This window comes from Sus scrofa, chromosome 4, assembly GCF_054392235.1.
Source record: "Sus scrofa isolate SSC_HxYL_T2T_F1_AM1 chromosome 4, Sscrofa_HxYL_maternal_Yorkshire_Landrace_v2.0, whole genome shotgun sequence".
NCBI lineage: Eukaryota > Metazoa > Chordata > Mammalia > Artiodactyla > Suidae > Sus > Sus scrofa.
Genome location: NC_139386.1, coordinates 72,315,538 through 72,337,278, shown reverse-complemented (window position 1 = coordinate 72,337,278; position 21,741 = coordinate 72,315,538). Strand labels below are relative to the sequence as shown.

The following is a 21,741-nucleotide window of genomic DNA, read 5'->3' as shown; positions in this document are numbered from 1 at the left end:
GGACTTACAGTGTTAAAACTGGGGCAAGTCCCGTGGAAAACAGGAGCAATTGGTCACACTCTATGTGACTAGGCTCTGTGGTAGGTTCTGAGGTTGTTAAAAAATAGACCTGCAGAGTTACTGTTGTAGCTCGGCAGGTTAAGAACCTCACTGGTATCCATGAGGATGCGGGTTGGATCCCTGGCCTTGCTCAGTGGATTAAGGATCTGGCGTTGCTGCAAGCTGCAGGTGTAGGTTGCAGATGTGGCTTGGATTTGGCATTGCTGTGGTTGTGATGTAGGCTGGCAGCTGTAGCTCTGATTTGACCACCAGCTGGGGAACTTCCACATGCTGCAGGTGCATCCCTAAAAAGAAAAAAAAGAAAAAAAAAAAAGGGAGTTCCTGTTGTGGCGCGGAGGAGATGAATCTGACTGGTATCCATGAGGATGTGGTTCGATCCCTGGCCTTGCTCAATGGGTTGGCAATCCATCATTGCCTGTGGCTGTGGTGTAGGCCAACAGTTGCAGCTCCTTTTTGACCTCTAGCCTGGGAACTTCCATATGCTGGGGGTACGGCCCTAAGAAACAAAAAAACAAACAAACAAAAGACGTGGAAAGAGAGAAGTGTTAATAGAATGTGATATTTTAGGATATAAATTTAAGGGGCTGTGGGAAGACAAAAGGGGATACTCCCAAATTTGCAGAAGATGGTGAGAAAGTTGTCAAGGAGACGGGAAATGAATCCAACAAATTACCCCAACGAAGATGGGGAGGGGGAAGAGGGCAGAACATTTCAGGGAGGGAAAGCACACAGCATTTGATTTTTAGAGAAACACAAGTAGCTTTTTCCGGGACGAGAGGGGGAAGGGGCTGCAGGGCCTGCGGAAGGGAGCCCAGGTGCTCCCACCACAGCGGTTTGGGGGTGTCCGGATGTCCAGGGGGTAAAGTCTGGTGGTTTTTCTGTTTTCAGTGAGACCGGAGCAGTGCCGAGGGAGAGAGAAGAAGGTGGGTGGGGGCTTGAGGAGAGTGGGGAATCGCAGGTTTCTGAGATCGTCAAACATGCAAAAGCTCTAGAATCACAAAGCATTAACAGAAAAAGCTAATGCTTACTCAATGCTTCCTTTATTCCAAGCTCTAAGTCTCTTACAAACATTATCACATTTAATTATCACAACAACTGCAGGGGATAGATACTGTTATTATCTCTTTTTTATAGAAGAAGAAACTGAGGCACAAAGAAATGAACACTTGCCCATGTTTACACAGTTCCTAAGAGGCAGAAGCCAGAATTCTGTAGGTTCTGTGGAGCCCCTTACCTTTGCATTTAACACATTTCCACATGTGACTTCCTATGACACTTAAAACCACCTTTGCAGTATTATTATCCCGGGTGGAGGGGACAGCAACCAAGTAGAATTCTGTCCAGAGTCAAAGCGGTAGTCAAGGTATGTGGTTAGCCAACGTGTAGGAGAGGACAGCCTAACACTATAACTTGCTGAGACTTTTCTTTTTCCCACATTACATGCATTCCCAACTTTCGCCATAAAATAAAAGGAAAGAAGATGATCCCACCTTCTCCGTTATCCAGAAATACTGTAGCCATTCATTGGGATTTTGGGTTTGTTCTTGTTTTTTTTTTTGGCTGTGCCCACAGTATATTGGAAGTTTCTAGGCCAAGGGATTGAACCCACATCACAGCAGCAGCCTGAGCCACTGCAGTGACAATGCTGGATCCTAACTTGCTGCACCACAAGGGAACTCCTGTATTTTATTTTTCTGAATTCAAATGCATTTTCCCTTAGAAGTTATAGATATCACTTCTTAACTCCTAACCAAGTTGCAGGACCACTACTAGTGGCCAGAGACTTTAAAGACCCTTAAAACCACCTAAAGCCTGGAGGTGGGTCTCCCAGACAGTCAGCAGAATTGGCCCTTGAAGGTTGGGGTTGACTTTACAATCAGAACAGACAAGGCCCCCAGTAGCATGGGAACACATTGGTTTGTATCTTTGGAACATTCGAAGATTAGAGGTTTTGTGTTTAAATTGTGACAGGTTTTGACTTTAGATAATTTTTGCCATCATAGATGAGGAATGAGAGATTAAAGCAAAGTTAAGGAGCACTACCTCATTTTATATTGCTAGGTAATGACTGAGCCAGGGCCGGAGTGAAGTCTCTACCCTCTTAACCTGGTGCCCCAGTGGGATTAAAAGCCAGTGAGACTTAGTTCCCGTTGTCGTGCAGCAGAAACGAGTCCATCTAGGAACCATGAGGTTGTGGGTTCGATCCCTGGCCTTGCTCAGTGGGTTAGGGTCCAGCATTGCCATGAGCTGTGGTGTAGGTCGCAGATGTGGCGATGCTGTGGCTGTGGCGTAGGCCAGCAGCTGTAGCTCCGGTTAGACCCCTAGCCTGGGAACCTCCATATGCTGCTGGTGCAGCCCTGAAAAGAAAAAAAAAAAAAGGTCAGTGAGACTTTATCACCAAGATAACTGATTTGCTGGTACACTATGGACAGCAGCTGTTTCAGTGCTCAGAATGCGTCCCAGACAGCCTTACAGACCTGGAGCGTTCGCTGATGAATCTCTTCATGTTGTGACTCACAGCATTTCCTGACACACTCATTGAGTCATTCTAGGATGTCAGGCACACCAAGTCTCCTGCCCCACAGTGCTTAGGACTTGATAGGGAGACAGCCATAAAACAGTCACACTGTGTGTTTAATTACATTTGTGTGATAAATGATATGTAGGATAAGTACTGGGTGCTATTTAAGTGTAACAAAGACCCTAACCTAAGTCCAGGGTCAAGGACAAATTCTCTGAGGAGGTATGATTCAGGTTGATTCCCAAGGGCTGAGTAGGAGCTAGCCAGGTTTTGTGGACTGAATTGTAGCTCCTCCCCCTTTCATACGTTGAGGTCCTAACCCCCCCAGTATCTCAGAATGATGTGACTGTACTTGAGAATACGTTATTTAAAGAGGTGATTAAGGCTAAATGAGGTCATTAGGGTTGGCCCTAACCCAATATGAGTGGTGTCCTTCTAAAAAGAGGAAATCAGGACACAGACACATACAGAGGGAGGATCATGTGAGGACACAGGGAGAAGACGGCCAGCTCCAAGTCAGGGAGAAAGGCCTCTACAGACACCTTTTCTTTCTTCCTCCCTTCCTTCGTTCCTTCCTTCCTTTCTTTCTCTCCCTCCTCCTTCCCCTTTCCCTCCCCTTTTCCTTCAGCATGTGGACATTCCCAGGCCAGGGGTAGAATCCGAGCTGCAGCTGTGACCTGTGCCACAGCTGTGGCAATGCCAGATTCTTAACCCACTGGGTGAGGCCAGGGATCAAAGCTGCATCCTCACCGAGACAATGTCAGGTCCCTTACCTGCTGAGCCACAGTGGGAACTCCACTTTAGACACCTTAATCTTGGATGTCTAGCCTCCAGAATTGTGAGAAAATAAATTTCTGTGGTTTAAGCCACCCTCCTGAGGTACTGTTATGGCGTCCCTAAGCTAACAGGCAAAAGGTAGATGGGTGAAGGTTCAGGTGGAGTGAATCTAGGAACTTGGCAGGATTGCAGTTGTCTAGTTTCGTCTTTAAGAGGACTCATGCCATCTACTTGGAGCACAAGGGTAAGGGGAAGAATAGCACATTACCCACATTTATAAAATCAAACATCAAATTACGGATTTGAAAGATAAATGAAGAGTTCTGAAATTGCGTCATGCACCTACTGTTTTAAAAAGATAGTAATAATCTGGCTATGTAAAATGATGTATTTTTGTATTTATTGGTGGCCCACTCTCCCCTGACCATACCGTGTGGAGACTTCCTTCTGAGTACTCACCGGGTTGTTTTGCCTGGAAGGACCTTTCTCTGCCATCCTCTTCCTGCCCTTGAAAATCTAATATGTCGTTCAAAATAGCTGAAATCCTATGTACCTGATAACCTCTCTGACTACTCAGGGCCCTAATTTGTCATCTTTTGCTGATGGTATACATCAGCACTTCTCAAAGGAAGGTCCTAGAACCCTTTATACTCTTAAACATTGTTAAGAATCCCCAGCAGTTAGTATGTATGTGAGTTATCAATATGTACTATTTAAGAAGTTCTAACTGAGAAATTTAAAAAATATTTCCATTACATAAAAACATTTTTTATAAGAAATACATTTCGGAATTCCCTTCGTGGCTCAGTGGTTAATGAACCTAACATCCATGAGGGCAAGGGTTCCATCCCTGGCCTCGCTCAGTGGGTTAAGGATTCAGCGTTGCTGTGAGCTGTGGTGTAGTTGCAGACATGGCTCGGATCCTGTGTTGCTGTGGCTGTGGCTGTGGCCAGCAGCTGTAGCTCTGACTGGAGCTGGCAACCTCCATATGCCACGGGTGTGGCACTAAAATAGCAAAAAAAAAAAAAAAAAAAAAATCCCCAAAACTACAAAAAAAAATTAGACTAGCACCCTTTTACATACTTTGCATGTCTTTAGTATCTGGCTAAAGAGTATAGGAGATGGTTGGATCCTTTTACCTGCTTCTGCATTCAGACCGTTACAATGTGTTATTTTGATTGAAGTATATATTTTTTAAAAAATCAGGCCTCATAAAGATATGTAGTGAGAAAAAGCAGAGATATTTTAATAGCCTTCTCAGAAAATAGTGGAGAGTCTTCTTTGATACTATATCAAGATTTGGCAAGTGGTAGTTTCTTAAATATTAGATGCAGGGTGGACTCTGAATCCATATCAATCAACTTTTGTACTCAGTTACATTTAAATCAGTGGTCCTTGTATGAATTGCCTAGGGCAGCTGTAACAAATTAGCACAAACTGGATGGCTTAAAACAACAGAAATTTATTCTCTCACAGTTCTGGAGGCTAGAAGTCTGAAATCAAGGTGTCAGCAGGGCTACACTCCCTTCAAAGACTCCAGGAGACAGCCATTCCTTACCTCTGGTAGCTTTTAGAGATTGTCTGCTTCTGTGTGTCTTTTCTTCGTCTCTTTTAAAGACACTTGTCATTGGGTTTAGGGGTCACGTGGATGATCCAGATGATCTTGTTATTCTTTGGGGGAGCCACCCTTCCAGCCAGTCTAGTCCTCTTACATTTTGAATAGATCTTTGATACACTCGTAGTTTTGTAACTTTACGCATTAGTCATTTGGAAACTACTCATTCACCGATTTGTGTGGATCTTCCAAGTGTTGCCACATTTCATTTTAACAATATTTTAAAAAATCGTATTCTTTAATATAACTGAGTGCATCAGAAAAGTCTTTCAGGAGTTCCCGTCGTGGCGCAGTGGTTAACGAATCCGACTAGGAACCATGAGGTTGCGGGTTCGGTCCCTGCCCTTGCTCAGTGGGTTAACAATCCGGCATTGCCATGAGCTGTGGTGTAGGTTGCAGACGCGGCTCGGATCCCGCGTTGCTGTGGCTCTGGCGTAGGCCGGTGGCTACAGCTCCAATTCAACCCCTAGCCTGGGAACCTCCATATGCTGTGGGAGCGGCCCAAGAAATAGCAACAACAACAACAACAACAACAACAACAAAAAAAAAAGAAAAGAAAAATCTTTCAGTGGAGGGAAGCAGTCAAGCTTATGGTGGCAGAAACAAACTTTCTGAAACTCTGAAGTTTTACTTGAAGGCGTGAATTTTATCATTGCCAACAAATACACTGAGTTATTTTCCTTGATGTGACAGGCTCACTGTTCGTTTCCAAGAAAATGTCTGCCAGCTACCCAAGTTTGGCAAATATTGTTATTTCTCAGTTGTCCTTATGAGTAAAAATGGTGTTCCGTGTAAGAGCAGCTAGGTTAGCCTTTAACTCCAACAGTCACTAGGTGACTTTGGTGTACAGCAGAATGCTTTATGCGTACTTCCCACTTTGTCACAGAGAAATGTGCTCAAAGGTCGAGATTTAATAAAATTAATACTTTTTACTCTACTGCCAAGGACATCCTTAGATGAACCTGGCTTTTTTTCTCTTTAAATTGCAAGTGAGTGACAGTAGAGAATGCAGTTCATACTAGCTCAGCAGTGTGCATGCTTTGATTCATGCCGGGGAACCAGCCGTTCTAGCCACTGTTGCTTTTGCCCCATCAGTGCAAAATGTCAACACAGTGAAAAAGGCAAATACATCAGAGTGTTATGAAAATAATTTGCCCTCCACAGACCCCCTGAAAGGGTCATAGATCCTTCCAGGGGGTCCATAGACTATATATACTTGAAAACTCTTGGCATATAACATTCAGTTTAGAACTAAATCATTGTAGACTGGTTAAAATTTTGATGTATGGGTATTTCTTATGTCATTAATAGGACTTTTGCCTTAGAAATGAAATATATGCATGTATCTAAAAATTAGAAGAACAAATAGTACAGGAAAGCTTATAATGATAAAGCAAGTCTCTTCCACCTCACCATTCCTCTGAAGAAAACACTGAAGAAAAAAAAACACTTTTTATTATAGAAAATTTCAAACATATACAAAAGTAGTCTGAATAGTATAACTAGCTTCCATAAGCACGTGGCTCAGTTTCAACAGTTATTTACTTATGACTAAATCTTATTTCAGCTAATTACCCCTCCCCCCCATAGACATGATTTGGAAGCAAATTTGAGACATCAGGTCATTTTATCCATAAATATTTCAGTGTTATTTCTAAAATATAAACTCTTTTTAAAAACACAGCAGAATAATAGCATCAAACATTTTAAAAAGCCAGTGATTTCTTAATCAGATGTTTAAATTTCTCCAATTGCCTTGTAATTTTTTCAGTTTGTTTGGAGTTACATCATGGTGCAAATAATATCCAAACATTATAATTAGTAGTTGATGTATCTTTTTCAGTCTATTTTTCCTGCCTTTTTTTTTCTTTCACAATTTATGTAATGAATGAACAAAGTCCTTTGTCTTATAGGCTCTCCCACTAAATTTTGTTGATTGCATCTCTGAAATATTTAACAGGTACCTCTGATCCCTGTATTGCCTATAAATTGAAAGTTATAGCTAGAAACTTGAGACTTGGGTTCACATTTTTTGGCAAGAGTTCTTTGTAAATGCTGATGTGTTTTTCCATCAGGAAGCATAAAATATCTGACTGGTTCTCCTCTTATGAGGTGAGCAGCTATTGATGAGCATTGACTTGATGCATTAATTTATTAGGGGTGGCAAAATGGTGGTACTTTAATTCTGTTCTTCCTTATACATTAGCTGGAATTTTGTAAAGAGAAACTTCCCCTCATCAACTTGAGGTGCAGTTTTATGGGAAAGGCTTGATTTTCACCCTTTATCAGTTTTCGAAAAAAAAAGGGGGTGGATTTAGTTCCTTAGCATCACTCAGAAGTTATCCACAAGGTTTGTTTTGTATTTTTCAGTATCTTTGTAAACGTGTGGATTTTTGGGGGGTCATGTCCACAGCATGGGGAAGTTCATGTGCCAGGGATCTAACCGAAGCCACAGAAGTGATAGTGCCTGATCTTTTTTTTTTTTTTTTTTCAATTCTGAAATTTTATTTTTATTTTTTACAGAATAAAATACATACATTTAAACACAATTACATTCACACAGATTATTATATCATGGATCCTAAGAAACAGATTAAGTGACTCCCTCTAGAGAAGTGGAATGGAAAATATGCTGAGACAAATAGGAAATTTATTCTATACTTTATCCCATTTTTTATGGCTTTCATCCTTACTATTTAGTATTATCTATTACATTTCAATTTTTCTTTAAAAATTAGCATTATATTAAATTGTTATATTATGCAACTAAAATTTATAAAGAAAGCCTTATATACCATTAAATATTTTATATAGCATAATAAAAAGAATAACTTAACTGGTAAGAATAACAAAAATAATATACCCTCTGAAAATAAGTAAAATATAAAATGCATAAACTGGTTAAAAAACAGTGTAACTAAAACAAACAAACAAACAAAACAAACAATGTAACTATATAAATATGTCCTCACAATTTGTTAGATCATATTGATTCTTCAATATAGGCATTACATCATTCTAGGTGATGTGATAAACAAGACATTATAGACCTTACATTGTACCATGGAGAGAAATGGTTATTAATAATACAATTGTAGAACTGTATTATTTAATTGTACAGTTGCATTATTTAATTATAATTGGCATAAATTCTTTGATGGAGAGGAAATCAGAATCAGATCTAAGGAGACTTCAGCATTCCAAGAATGATGTCAAATGACCCTCTTTATGGATTATGCACTTATTTACTATGAGATGTATTTCTTCTCCAGAGATTCCTTGTTTGTGTTATTAATTGTATTTTTGGTTTGCAGTTATTCTGAAGTTTTGATATGAGTCTATATGTATATGAGATTGTTTTAGGTTATTGTTCTCTTAATTGCAAGTTCATCTCCAGTGTCCTGCATTTGTACCCACCTCTTCTCATCATTTCGGATTTTGGTGGTATAATTTGTGCATGGATGATTTTGTATCTTTACTGTATATATACCTTTATTGTCATTTGCGGAATTTTTGTTTCCTATTGCTGTCTTGTCTTTTCTGCCTAGAGAAGATCCTTTAGTATTTGTTGTAAGGCTGGTTTAGTGTTGCTGAATTCTCTCAACTTTTGCTTATCTGTGAAGGTTTTGATTTCTCCTTCAAATCTGAACGAGAGCCTTGCTGGGTAGAGTAATCTTGATTGGAGGTTTTTTTCCTCTCATCATGTTAAGTATATCATGCCACTCCCTTCTGGCCTGCAGAGTTTCTGCTGAAAAATCTGCTGATAACCTTATTGGGGTTCCCTTGTATGTTACTTGTTTCTTTTCCCTAGCTGCTTTCAAGATTTTCTCTTTGTCTTTAATTTTGGTCAGTTTGATTAATATGTGTCTCGGTGTATTCCTCCTTGGGTTTATTTTATACGGTACTCGTTGTGCTTCCTGGATTTGAGTGAGTGGTTCCTTTCCCATGTTAGGGAAGTTTTCGACTGTTATCTCTTGGAATATTTTTTCTGTCCCCTTCTCTCTCTCTTGTCCTTCTGTCACCCGTATAATATGGATGTTGGTGCATTTAACGTTGTCCCAGAGTTGACAATGCCTGATCTTTAACCTGTTGAGCCACTACAGAATTCCATAAACTCCCGGATTTAACATTCAATGTGTTTTAGTTCATCATAGCCATTATTCTTTTTTTTTTTATGCTTGTTAACCCATGTTTGCTTAACTCTTTGAGTTGATCTCTAAGGCCTTTGATGTGACTTTAGTAATCGTTGATGTCATACCAGAGAATAAGGAAGTTAAGACCTTCTAGGCTCATCTTGTACATATCCTGTTCCAACTCCACATCAGCCAGTTCTATGAGGAACCCTAACTCATTTTTAGTGGGAAATGTTTAGGGAGCACTATCCAGGTGCAGGCAGTGCTCATTTCACTGGAATGATCATTGATTTTAGGCCTTTTCTGTGCCAGGGCTAGGAAATACATATATACATATATTTTATGGGTAAAATACAAAATATAACGTTACTTCCAACTGAACTTCAGTACTGTAGGTCTTTTTATACCTCTTTTTTCCCATATCAAAATTCTTGGTTCTTAAAAGTAAGAAGATAATTACTCATTTTATTTATCCCACCAGCAATATGATTACTTGAATAGAGTTTAAGGTTTTGTTTTTAACAATTCCTTTTGGCCTTAGAGTTTATCCCACTAGGAATACTTTGTCTTGAAGTCATTTGAAATAATCCCTAATTAGATCATTTAGGCCTTTTTGTTTAATTTTGAGGAGCCATTTTTAATTTTCTTTTTAAATTTCCTATTATATTTCCCTCTGTATCTCTAAATAATAAATGTATATTTCTTTCTTGATTTCTTAAACTTAGAGCATTATCTTTGAACATGTCAGCATGCCCTCCTCCCTTCAAGGGAGTAAGGTCATCATTTCTTAAGTACTCCACTGGTGAGTATATAACTTTTATTCTTAATAACATTTGTTTCTTGTTCTGTCAACAACAGAGGGTGGGATTGAAAGTTTTAAAATTTTTATACACTTAATGTACTTTACATAGGGCTCAGTGGAGAGCAGTTTGCACATTAGGTAATTAGTACTTACTGAATTAAATTCAACTTTTATTATATCTACCAAATAAAATGTTAGTCTTCAATTAATGGAGATAGTAGCTAAATCAATAATTAGTAATTTATAAATGATGCTGTCAGATCTTCATTCTCTGTAAATGACTTGGGATATTGCATAACCTTTTTATGTTTCTGTTATTCTGTGTTAAAAGACATGCTATTGTGATGCAGATTTGGTGTGCATAGAGAAAAGTTACAAAGGAAGAGAGCTTGCAAGGGTTTTAATTAGGTAAAAGGTGAACCTAGAATGAAATCTTAGAAAGTAAATTCATATGAATGAAGCTGTTAGTGCTGAGATCTGGGACCTCAACTGGATAAGAACAAAAAAGCTTTATTTCTTTATGACACAGTCTATTGAATCTTGAAAATAAGGTGGAAAATAATGTCCCTCCTTAGCATACAAAAGAGTGCATAAATGTCCTTGTCATCTTTGTGTCTATTAATAGAATCTGAATTAGGCAGCATTTTAAAAGGAATATGGGTTATTAATCATAGATTAAAAGTTACTGACCATATCATATAAATTATTTTAGGCAAATTTAAATCCAAAAGCCAATTCCAAATTCCAGTGTCAAATAAAATTACTCAGTACATCATTAATAAGGTGATTTTCTGCATATAAGATTAATAGAAAAGAACTTAGAGAGCTGAGAAGGAATTTAATTGGACGTCAAACTTAAAGATTGCATTTCTTCTCTAAGATGAACAACCTCTAATTGTTGTTTATCAAATTTTCTTTGGTCTACTGCTATTTGAGGCTTGCATGTAATTTCGTCATTTAGGTTACTAATTCTCTTTTATAGAGTTAGGTCCCTTCACTATACCATTAATATCTATGTAAACCAACATGCATTTAAGCAAAAAGATATATAATCACTCTTTTACATAAGAATTATATTGGAATTTGAGATATAGAAAATCTCGGTTAAAAATTACATTATCAGAAGTCTTTCTTATGAAATATTTAGGCTCCTTTATATTTCACTATCTTACAGTGCCACTGCTGTACTTATACTTGTATTGTGTTCCTTTATTATAGTTCATGCCTTATTATATCTTTGCATGTTACATTGTGTTCCTGCGTCAACTTTCTTAGTCAATATAATTTCAGTACAATGAGATCAAGTTTATTTCTAAAAGTTATCAGCCATCTCAAACTTTCAGACACAAAGTTTGAGAAAACAGTGTAAGTTTCACATTAGTTTGCTCTGGAATATTAGGAAATGTTTTCTTGGAAACTCATTGACCTTTCAAAGCCATTTTATTATGTACAGTAAAACTCTTATTATAGGGAGATGGCAAGTGCACAGTGGTAAAGAGCATGGGCTCTGGAACCAAAGTACCTGGGTTCTAATCCCAGTCCTGCTAGTTACCAGTTAAGTGATGTTTGACAATGTTATTTGACTTTGCAAGTGTTTCTTCCCCTGTAAGATGGGGGTGGTAATTTTACATAGCTCATAGATAGGCTTACTGTGAGGCTCAATCTATAAAGTGCTCAGAGAGTGTGGCACATAAGTGCTATAGCACTGTTAGCTATTATTATTATTGTGACTTATACTGTTAAGAACATTAGGAATTATTGTCAAGGACACAAATAATTCTAGTTATTTTATATTAGTGTTCAGAGAAATATTTTTATAACAGTTTCATCAGGAAATTGTAATATTACCCTGTGTGATTTTCACTTTTATTTTTTATTTATTTATTTATTTTTTGCCATTTCTTGGGCCGCTCTTGGGGCATATGGAGGTTCCCAGGCTAGGGGTCGAATCAGAGCTGTAGCTGCCGGCCTTCGCCAGAGCCACAGCAACGCAGGATCCGAGCCGCATCTGCAACCTACACCACAGCTCACGGCAACGCCAGATCGTTAACCCACTGAGGGCAGGGATCGAACCCCCAACCTCATGGTTCCTAGTCAGATTCGTTAACCACTGTGCCACAATGGGAACTCCTTATTTTCACTTTTAGACATCTAGAGTCAAATATATTCCCAGAAATTATGATGAAGCATGATAATGTGAGAAAAAAGAATGTATACATGTCTGTATGACTGGGTCACCTTGCTGTACAGTATAAAACTGACAGAACACTATAAACCAGCTATAATGGAAAACATAAAAATCAATATAAATGAAAAAAAAATATATTCCCAGAAAAACATATCTCTAGTCTTATAGTGAAAGGCAAGAAGATTTATTTGCATAAATTCATTTTCTATTAATCTTTAATAACCATTTAAGTGTTCTGTGTAAGAGTATCCTAAGGATCCTCGGAATAATAGGATGACTCACATGTGGATCTTGCTGACAATTACTGGCTAATAGAGGACATATAAATAAATAACCAGAGGTAGAAAACAAGAGATGCAGGTAAAGTGTTCATAGAAGCTTTCAGGAAAGGGAGTATCCTCATTAAAAGAATGGGAAAAAAATTCTTGTAGGAGCTTGTATTTGAATAGTGCCTTGGACGATCAGTAGGACTTATATATGTAGAGAAATGAGGTCTCTGTTGCATGTAGAGAGAGGAAGGAGTTGGTTTTGCTTGGAGCACGGGGTGCATGAAGGGGAGGTAAGGTTATATGATTGTCAGAATATAGAGGATCTAGGAGGCTATTCTGATAAGATCTTATTCAGTCATCAATGGGATTTGAAATGGTGTTTTTAAAAAACTAAGATGAAATTCATAATGTAAAATTAACTAAAGTGTACAATTCAGTGATATTTAGCATATTTACAATGTTGTGCAACTACTTCTCTCTAGTTTCAAACATTATTGTGAGCCCCAAATTAAACCTCATATACCCCATATCCATTAAAGTTATTTCTCATTCCCTCATCCCTTTGGCCCCTGGGAACTTCCAGTCTGCTCTCTATTTCTTTGGATCTGCCTGTTCTGAATATTTCATGTAAGTGGATTCATTCAGGGTATAAACTCTCACGTCTAGCTTTTCCTTTTTCTTCCCCTTTATCAGCTTCACCTGTGGTATATGGAAGTTCCTGGGCCAGGGACTGAATCCGAGCCACAACTGCAGCAATACCATACTGTTAACCCACTGTACCAGACCAGGGATCAAACTGGCAATGCCACAGAGACAAGCGGGATCATTAACCCACTACACTACAGTGGGAACTCTTTATGTCTAACTTCTTAGCATAATGTTTTAGAGGTTCATCCACATTATAGCATGCATCAGCACTTAATTCCTTTTATGACTGAATAATATTCCATTGGGTATACGTTCCACAATTTTTTTGTCTGTATCAAGGAACATTTGGTTGTTTCCATCTTTTGGCTGTTGTTAATAGTGCTGCTATTAACATACATGTGTAAATATTTATTTAGGTACCTACTTTCAGTTCTTTGGGATGTATATAGAGATGTGGCATTGCTGGATCATATGATAATTCTGTGTTTAACTTTTTGAGGAACTGCCAAACTTTTCCATAGCAGCCACAGCATTTTACATTCCTACCAGCAATGTACGAGGGCTCTGATTTCTCCACATCCTCACCAACACTTATTTTCTGCATTTTTGATTCTTGGCCATCCTCGTACATGTAAAGTGGTATCTTTTTGTGGTTTTGATTTGCATTTCCCTGATAACTAATGATGTTGACCATCTTTTCATGTCCTTGTTGGCCATTTATATATCTTCTTTGGAGAAATGTCTGTTCAGGTCCATTGCCCACTTTTTAATTGTGTTATTTATCTTTTGTTGAGTTGTACAAGTTCTTTACTCTGGATACTTCTCTTATCAGATATATGATTTGTAGTTGTATTCTCTCTACATATGTGTGTTGTCATTTTAATTTCCTGATAATGACCTTTGATTCACAAAAGTTAGTAATTTTGGTGAAGTCCAGTTCATCTATTTTTTCTTTTCTTTTTTTCTTTCTTTCTTTTCTTTTTTTTTTTTTTTTTTGGCTTTTTAAGGGCTGTACCTGAGACATATGGAAGTTCCCAGGGTAGGGGTCCAATCAGAGCTACAGCTGCTAGCCTACACCACAGCCACAGCAATGCCAGATCTGACCACGTCTGCAACCTACATCTCAGCTTACAGCAATGCCAGACCCTTAACCCACTGAGCAAAGCCAGGGATAAAAGCCACAACCTCATGGATCCTAGTCGGATTTGTTTCTGCTCCACCACAATGGGAACTCCTATTTTTTCTTTTCTTGCTCATGTTTTTGGTGTCATATCTAAGAATCCATTGCCAAATCCCTGGTTGTGAAGATCCATTCCTGTATTTCCATCTAAGAGTTTTATAGTTTTGACTCTTTTAGGTCATTGACCCATCTTCAGTTAATTTTTATATGTGGTGTGAAGTAGGAGTTTCATTCTTTTGCATGTGAATACATAGTAGGTCAAGTGCCACTTGAAGAGACTGTCGTTTTCCCACTGAATGATCTTGGCACCCTTGTTGAAAATTAGTGGGCCGTAAATGTATGGGTTTGTTTATTGATTCAGTTCTATCCCAGTGGTCTATAGATCAAGCTTATGCTAGTACCACACTGTTTTGATTATTACAGCTTTTCAAAATTTGTGACAAATTGTGAAATCAGAAAGTGTGAGACCTTGTTCTTATTCTATCGTTTGGGCTTTCTAGGGCACCCTGCAATACTATATGAATTTGAGGATTGGTTTTTCCATTTCTGCAAAACAAGGCTGTTGGAATTTTAATAGAGATTACATTAAAAGTATTGTAGATTATTAAACAGAAAGTGACATGACTAGAATTGTCCTTAGCATTTTATAAAATGGATCAGAAAAGGAAAAGAGAGGAGACTGGGAGATGATTAGAAAAGTTAGCTCAACAAGAAGGCTTGGATTTGAATTTTGGGAGTGAGGACAGGACAAATGCCAGAGACTGCGGAGTCAGACTTGAAAGAAATCTCTTCATTCAGTTAATGATTTAGATCCCATTATTACATGCCCTAGGCACTAGGGATGCTGTAATAAACAAGGTGTATATATGTATCTTGCTTTCACAGACCTTGCACTCTTCTGTGGCAGGAACAGGGAAACAGTGAACAGTGAAATAAAGGGCAGACTATGATCAGTGCTGTGAAGAAAATGAACAAGCTACTATGATAGAGTAATAGAAATACTACCTTAGATAGAAAAGGCCTTTCTGAGGGGCAGCTGTTTAAATAAGACCTGAATGATAAGGAGTTAACCCTGTGAGGAATGGAAGAAGGAAAGTATTCTGGCCTAGAGAAAACAATTATCAAAGGTTCTAAGAACCTAAATGGGAAAGAGGGAAGATCTAGGGGAGAGCTCAGAGACTCTGACATTTGAACTTGTGTGACTGGGTAAGAGAAGGCGCTATATATAGAACATGCTTGATGGAACAACCATGAATTTATTCATTTTTAGGGGAAGATATTTAGCAGGTAGTTGGAAATTTGGAACTAGAGTTGGCCATGCTTCAGGTAAATATATTGTGGCCAACTGTATGGAGATGAAAATAGAAAATGTGAGCCTGGATAAGAAAGCCAGTTATAGAGTTCCCTTTTGGCACAGTGGGTTAAGGGTCCATCACTGTCACTGCAGCAGCTTGGGTCACTGCTGTGGCTTGGGTTCAGTCCTTGGCCTGGGAATTTCCATTTGCTGTAGGCGTGGCCAAAGAGAGGGAGAGAAAGAGAAGGCCAGTGAAAAGAACTCTGGACTTAAAGACATGGATTTTTTTTTTTTTTTTTTTTTTTTGTCTTTTTTGCCTTTTCTAGGGCCACTTCCGCGGCATGCGGAGATTCCCAGGCTAGGGGTCTAATCGGAGCCATAGCCACCAGACTATGCCAGAGCCACAGCAACGCGGGATCTGAGCCACGTCTGCAACTTACACCACAGCTTATGGCAACGCTGGATCTTTAACCCACTGAGCAAGGCCAGGGATCGAAGCCGCAACCTCATGGTTCCTAGTCAGATTTGTTAACCACTGCGCCACGACGGGAACTCCTAGGGCATTCTTTTTCGCAGTATATGGAGGTTCCCAGGCTGGGGGTCCAATCAGAGCTGTAGCAGCTGGCCTATGCCACAGCCACAGTAATGCAGGATCTGAGCTGTGTCTGTGACCTACACACAGCTCATAGTGATGCCAGATCCTTAACCCTCTGAGATAGGCCAGAGATTGAACCTGCATCCTTATCGTTGCTCATCAGATTCGTTAACCACTGAGCCACAATGGGAACACTGAAGACCTGGATTTAAGTCTTCTTCCTGTTGTTGAGTGGTTGTGATACTTTGGGCAATTTCTCATTTTAAGGTCACAAAGCTCTATTTCACTTTTTATTCTGTTCTAATTATCTGTCTGTGTTTGTTCTAATGATCACATTGTCTTGATGACTATAGCTTTATTAAGTGTTTATAATATAAGGTATTTTGTCTTTCAATGTTCTTCTTTTTAAATACTGTTTTGAATTCATATTACACTTTTTTATCTAATGAAAGATTTCATAGGAAGGCTGTACTTTTAGATATGGGGAAAACCTATATTCCTAGTGTTCTTCATTCCTAGCACACAGCTATATTTCCAGAAATCTGGAATCATTTTCCTTCTGCCTGATGGACTTCCTTTAACATTTCTTGTAGTGTGGGTCTGCTGGTTATGAATTCTTTAGCTTTTTTTTATATATCCGAAAAACCTTTGTATTTCCTTCAGTTTTGAAAGATATTTTTGCTAGGTATAGAATTCTAGGCTTACAGTTTTTGGTTTACTATTTCAAAGACGCTGCTCCTCTATCTTTTCCTTGAACTATTTCTTATAAGCAGTATGCTGTCATCTTTACCTTTGTTCTTCTTCGCATAGTCTTTTTTTTCCCTCTGGCTGCTATTAATATGTTTGCTTTATTACTCACTAGTTTTTAGTAATTTCATTATGCAATTTCTCCATATAGTTTTCTTCATGGTTGGGTTAATTGAGGCTGTTAGATCTGTGGGTTTATAATTTTCATCAAATTTTGAAAAAGAACAGTCATATTTCTTCACATGTCTTTTCTGATCTCCTTCCCCAATCCCACCTCTACTCTCTCTTTCAGGCACTCTAATTACAATATTAGGCTGCTTGGACTTAATCCCATGGCTCATTGATCTCTTTTATTTTTTACTATGTAGTTAATTTTGGAAAGTTTCTATTATGTGTCTTCAAGCTCACGAATCCTTTCCTTTGCAGTGTCTACTCTTCTGTTAATCCTATCCAGTGTATTTTTCACCTTAGAAATTGTTTTCACCTGTAGAAGTTAGATGTAGAAATTTGTACACCTTCCTTGTCTCTATTTAACTTTTTTTTTTTTTTTTTTTTTGTCTTTTTAGGGCTGCTCCCACAGCACATGGCGGTTCCCAGGCTAGGGGTCTAATCGGAGCTGTAGCTGCCAGCCTACACCACAGCCACAGCAACATGGGATCCAAGCTGCCTCTGCGACCTACACCACAGCTCACAGCAACACCAGATTCTTGACCCGCTGAGCAAGGCCAGGGATCGAACCCGTAACCTCATGGTTCCTAGTCGAATTCGTTTCCATTGCACCATGATGGGAGCTCCCTCCATTTAATTTTTTAAGTATATTGCCATTATAATAACTATTTTAATGCCCATGTCTGCTAGTTCTGACATCTCTGTCAGTTGTTGGTTAGTTTCAGTGATTAATTTTTCTCCTCATTATGGATCGTTTTTTCCTGCTTCTTGGTATGCTTTGTAGTATTTGATTGGATGGCAGATATTGTGAATTTTATCTTGTTGAGTGCTGAATATTTTTGTAGTCCTGTAAATGTGCTTGAATTTTAACTTGAGATGCAATTAAATTACTTTAAAATAGTTTGATCATTTTGGATCTTTTATATTTTGGCAGCACCCAAGCAGCACTTAGTTTGGGGCCAGTTACTATCCAACATTAAGGCAAAACCCTTCAAGTATTTGAATTGGGAGGTTTTCTAGTCAGCCTGGTGTGAACAGCCATTATTCCTGGCCCTCTGTGAGCACCCACTACCATTCCTCCTAATGCTTTCAATGATTTGCTCTTTCCTTAACTTTGAGTAGTCTCCTCATATGCATGTGCTGATCAGCTCTGTTGAAGTCTCCAGGAGGACCCTTTGCACATCTCTGGGATTCTCTGTGTTGTTATCTTGTTTGTTCTGTGAACTCTGGCCATCTTGTTCTCGCTGGGCTCATGGCTCCATCTCCTCACCTCAGGGAATCTGTGGGCTCTCTTATGATTTCCCTTCCTATGCCATGGTCTGTGTTTTCTCTGAAGGTAATAAGCTGGGGTAAACGTTGTTCCTTTCCCATCCCTGAGGGATCACTCTCCTCCATTGCCTGACATCCAATATCTTAAAAGCTGTGGTTTTATATATTTTGTCTGGCTCCTTCTTGTTGTTGGTTTAGGTGGGTGGGCAAATATGGTCCTTGTTATTCTATCCTGGCTGGATTCAGACATTCCCCCCAGGTCTCCCTCTTAATAGTCACCTCACACTTTTAGGAGAGGAAAAGTTCCAAAAGTCTATAACCAATAGCTTCTGGTATAGCCACTCTGTAAAATGAAGTGTGACTGTTGTTTAGTCTGCCTATTTAATACTGCTTAAATCTCCAGACTATTAGAAAGGTTTGCTGTGACTAGTGATTTATAGATTGTTTGGGCCAGACCTCAGAGCCTAGGGCCTCCCTTAAACATGCCAGTGATATTTTCAAAACACAAGGAGCCATTGATAGATTGCAAATCAGTTTTTACTCTTACTTGGTAGTCATTCTGCAAACTCAGTTCTGCTTCTATTTATATCATTTGGCGAAGGCTGCAGTTAAGGAAAATTTATTTTCTAAAGATCCTAATAGTATATAGGGCCCCCTAACATAGGCAGTTTGCTGTGAATCAGGGTTTATTTCTGGAACACTAAAAACTTTTCTTACTCTGACTCCAAGAAGTGCTGTGTGATTCTTGTTTGTCTTATTCTTGAAAGTTTTTTTGAAATTGGAAGGAGAAACTCCTACAATTTTATTTGCATGAAAAACAAACGACCAGTGTATTTTAATTACAGCAAGGGAGAGAGAGTACTTAAGGAAAACTGGAAATAACCATAGACTGTTGAATATATTTTTAAGCACATAGTGTGGGTATATCACTTGTTTGGTCAGTGGGATAGGCTACTTTTTATTTTTAATATACCTCCATGAATCTCAAAGATTTAGTCTTTGAAACAAGTCTTATTTAATAATAATTTATTTTCCTATTTTTTTAACTCAGTCACATACACCTGCCCATCAGCGCTTTGGTTAGCATGAAGTAGCTAGTATCACTTCAGTGTCATATAATTTCAGAAAAAAAAAAACCAACACCCAGAATCTTACTGTTTTGGGTAACCTGAATAGCCTTATTGTAGGTGAATATATAATTTCTTTTGGGCTGTTTGAGATATTGAACATAGATAGCTTTTTCTTCCTGTGTTGGCTGGAGCCTGGTGATGTCCAGCCAGTTTTGTTTTGGAGATAAATATTATAAATAATGGGAGAAAACAAAACAAGGTGGTCTTGCTAAGTGCCAGTGGAGAAGTACAGAGTCTAAGCATTATAGCAGTTTTATTTCATAGAGAGATCCCTGAGCTGAGTTATCATAGTCCCAACAGGTAGCTATGATGGAGAAGAGGTATTCTGAGCTGGGAAGCAGTGACTGTAAGTGTTCAGTGATGGGAACGTTGGCTGTATGTTGTGGACGCTGTCCAGTGAGGAAGCTGTCAGACTAAAGTGTACACAGAGAGTAGTTGGAGATTAGCTAGAAAAAGTAGGTGAGAGTTAGATCCGAGATCCTGAGTTCTTTGTATTTTACACAGAGATGACAGTGAAAATGAGAAGGATCATTGAAGAGACTTTAATTCAGAAAGCCAAGGACCTAATGACTAAATGTGAGGACTCAAAGGGAAGAAGAGTGAAAAGTTTTGAGCTAGAACAAGAGTGTTATTATTACTACAAATCAGAAAGGAGAGTTTGAAAAAATGCCAGAGACCTGAGGCTTTTTCTAAAATTTCCCAGTTTCTCTGTGTGGCTCCTGACTGCACAATGCTTTCCCTGTGGTCCTCCTCCTTTAATTGTTGAGCCTGGCAAGATGACATGGAGTGAGGAAGGGCATTTAGAGATCATGAAGTCACCTGGCCTAATCTCTCTATTTTACAGATAAGGAAATTAAAGGCCTTCAGATAAGGTGACTTCCCTTCTGGCCACACAGCTAGGCTGGACTCTTGGCACTATTTTCTGAATTTTTTCTAGCAAAGGTTACTGTGTATCAATTCTATTTGTTGGTGAAGTGAGTCTTGTGTTTCCCTACCATAATTCATTAGTTATTGACTTGATTCCTCAAATCGTTTTTCACCTTCCCAAATCAAAGATTAATAGTTAAAATAATTTCTTTCCAGTAGCCTGATTTTTTTGGGGGGAGGGGGGGCATTATCTATATACATAGCATCACAAACCTTGTAGTAGTGCACTGTGGGCGTTAATGCTAAACTCTTGAAAGCTGTTTGAAGGAAAAAGGAATTATTAACATGTAAGTCTAGAGGGAGGATTCTTACTGGAATCCTTCCCACAGTTTTTAAAAGAACGAGGTTTTATGTTGGAGATCAGTCAGGAGCTGCTTCCTTTCTTTATCCCCCTAAACCCCATTCCCCATGTCTTTTCACGCATGGAACCCAGAATTCGTGTGTGACTCCTACTCTGCCCGAAAAGAATGAGATTAGCCAATGTCTTGAATAGGTGAACTCTTAAAGATGTCTCACCCAGCCCTACACCTTAGCTGGAACCTGGGGAAGCGTGCCTTCTCTTCCCCTTTCCAAGCCTCCTTCCTCATCACGGCTGTCTCTCTCCTTTCACCCTATCCCACCAGTGGAATTCCACCCTTCCTAGCTCAGGGTCATACCACGTCCTGCCCAACCAAGCCCTCTGACCTACAGCTCTTCTTTGATGGCCCGCCCCCCGGAGCGTGCCGGGGGCGGAGCTGAGTTAGCAAAAGCCCTGCCCCCTCGTTTGGGGAGGGGCCAGCGGCCCCGACGGCGCTGTTGATTGGTGGGGGCGGGGCCTGCTGCGGGGCGGGGCCCGGAGGTCCGGCAGGCAGCGGCGCGGGGCGCGACGGGCGCCGCTCGGGGCTGGAGCCGCGGCGTGGAGCTTAGTCGAGTGTGGTGCATCTGTGGGGCGCTTCCCGCTCGGTGCGCGTGGGGCGTGGGTCCCGGAAGGTGAGTGTGGGCAGGGGTCCCGGTGGTGCGTGGGCAGCTGGAGGGGACCCCGCGGGCGCGCCCAGGGCAGGTGTGGTTTGTTGGGACGGGTGCGGGTACCACTTCCGCGCGGAATAGGCGCGCAGGGCTCTGGCCGGCGGCCCGGTGGTGTGACTCCCCGGAGGGAGGGGGACAGCGGATTTGCATCGTTTGTTCATGGCTTTAGCTCTGGGACACAGGATATTTGCGTAGCTCCATATACCCCCTCCCCAAATCTCGGGAGACCTCAGGTGCTGCAGAGATTTTATAGTCTTTAAAATCATTTCTAGTTCGTCGTGCAGGACTAGAGGAGAGACTCGGTAGTGAATTTACGGTGTAGCTTTATTTTGACTTCGTGTTATTCGGTTTGCAGGGGGACTTGTAATGGGACTGTTATTTAAATAAGGACACCAGGGTGTACACAAGCAGTG

The 21,741-nt window shown here is 39.7% G+C and overlaps 2 protein-coding genes across 3 annotated transcripts in view; both read left to right on the top strand.

The window, feature by feature from the left end:
* Positions 1–21,741, top strand: part of LOC146403857 (uncharacterized) — a 76,319-nt gene that overhangs the window by 36,076 nt on the left and 18,502 nt on the right. The window lies entirely within an intron of this gene.
* The window catches only part of SGK3 (serum/glucocorticoid regulated kinase family member 3), a 75,336-nt gene continuing 74,747 nt past the window's right edge, over positions 21,153–21,741 (top strand). Inside the window, exon 1 of the mRNA XM_085022273.1 lies at positions 21,153–21,292. The gene's annotated coding sequence lies outside the window, so the exon portion shown is untranslated. The remainder of the gene's footprint in view (positions 21,293–21,741) is intronic.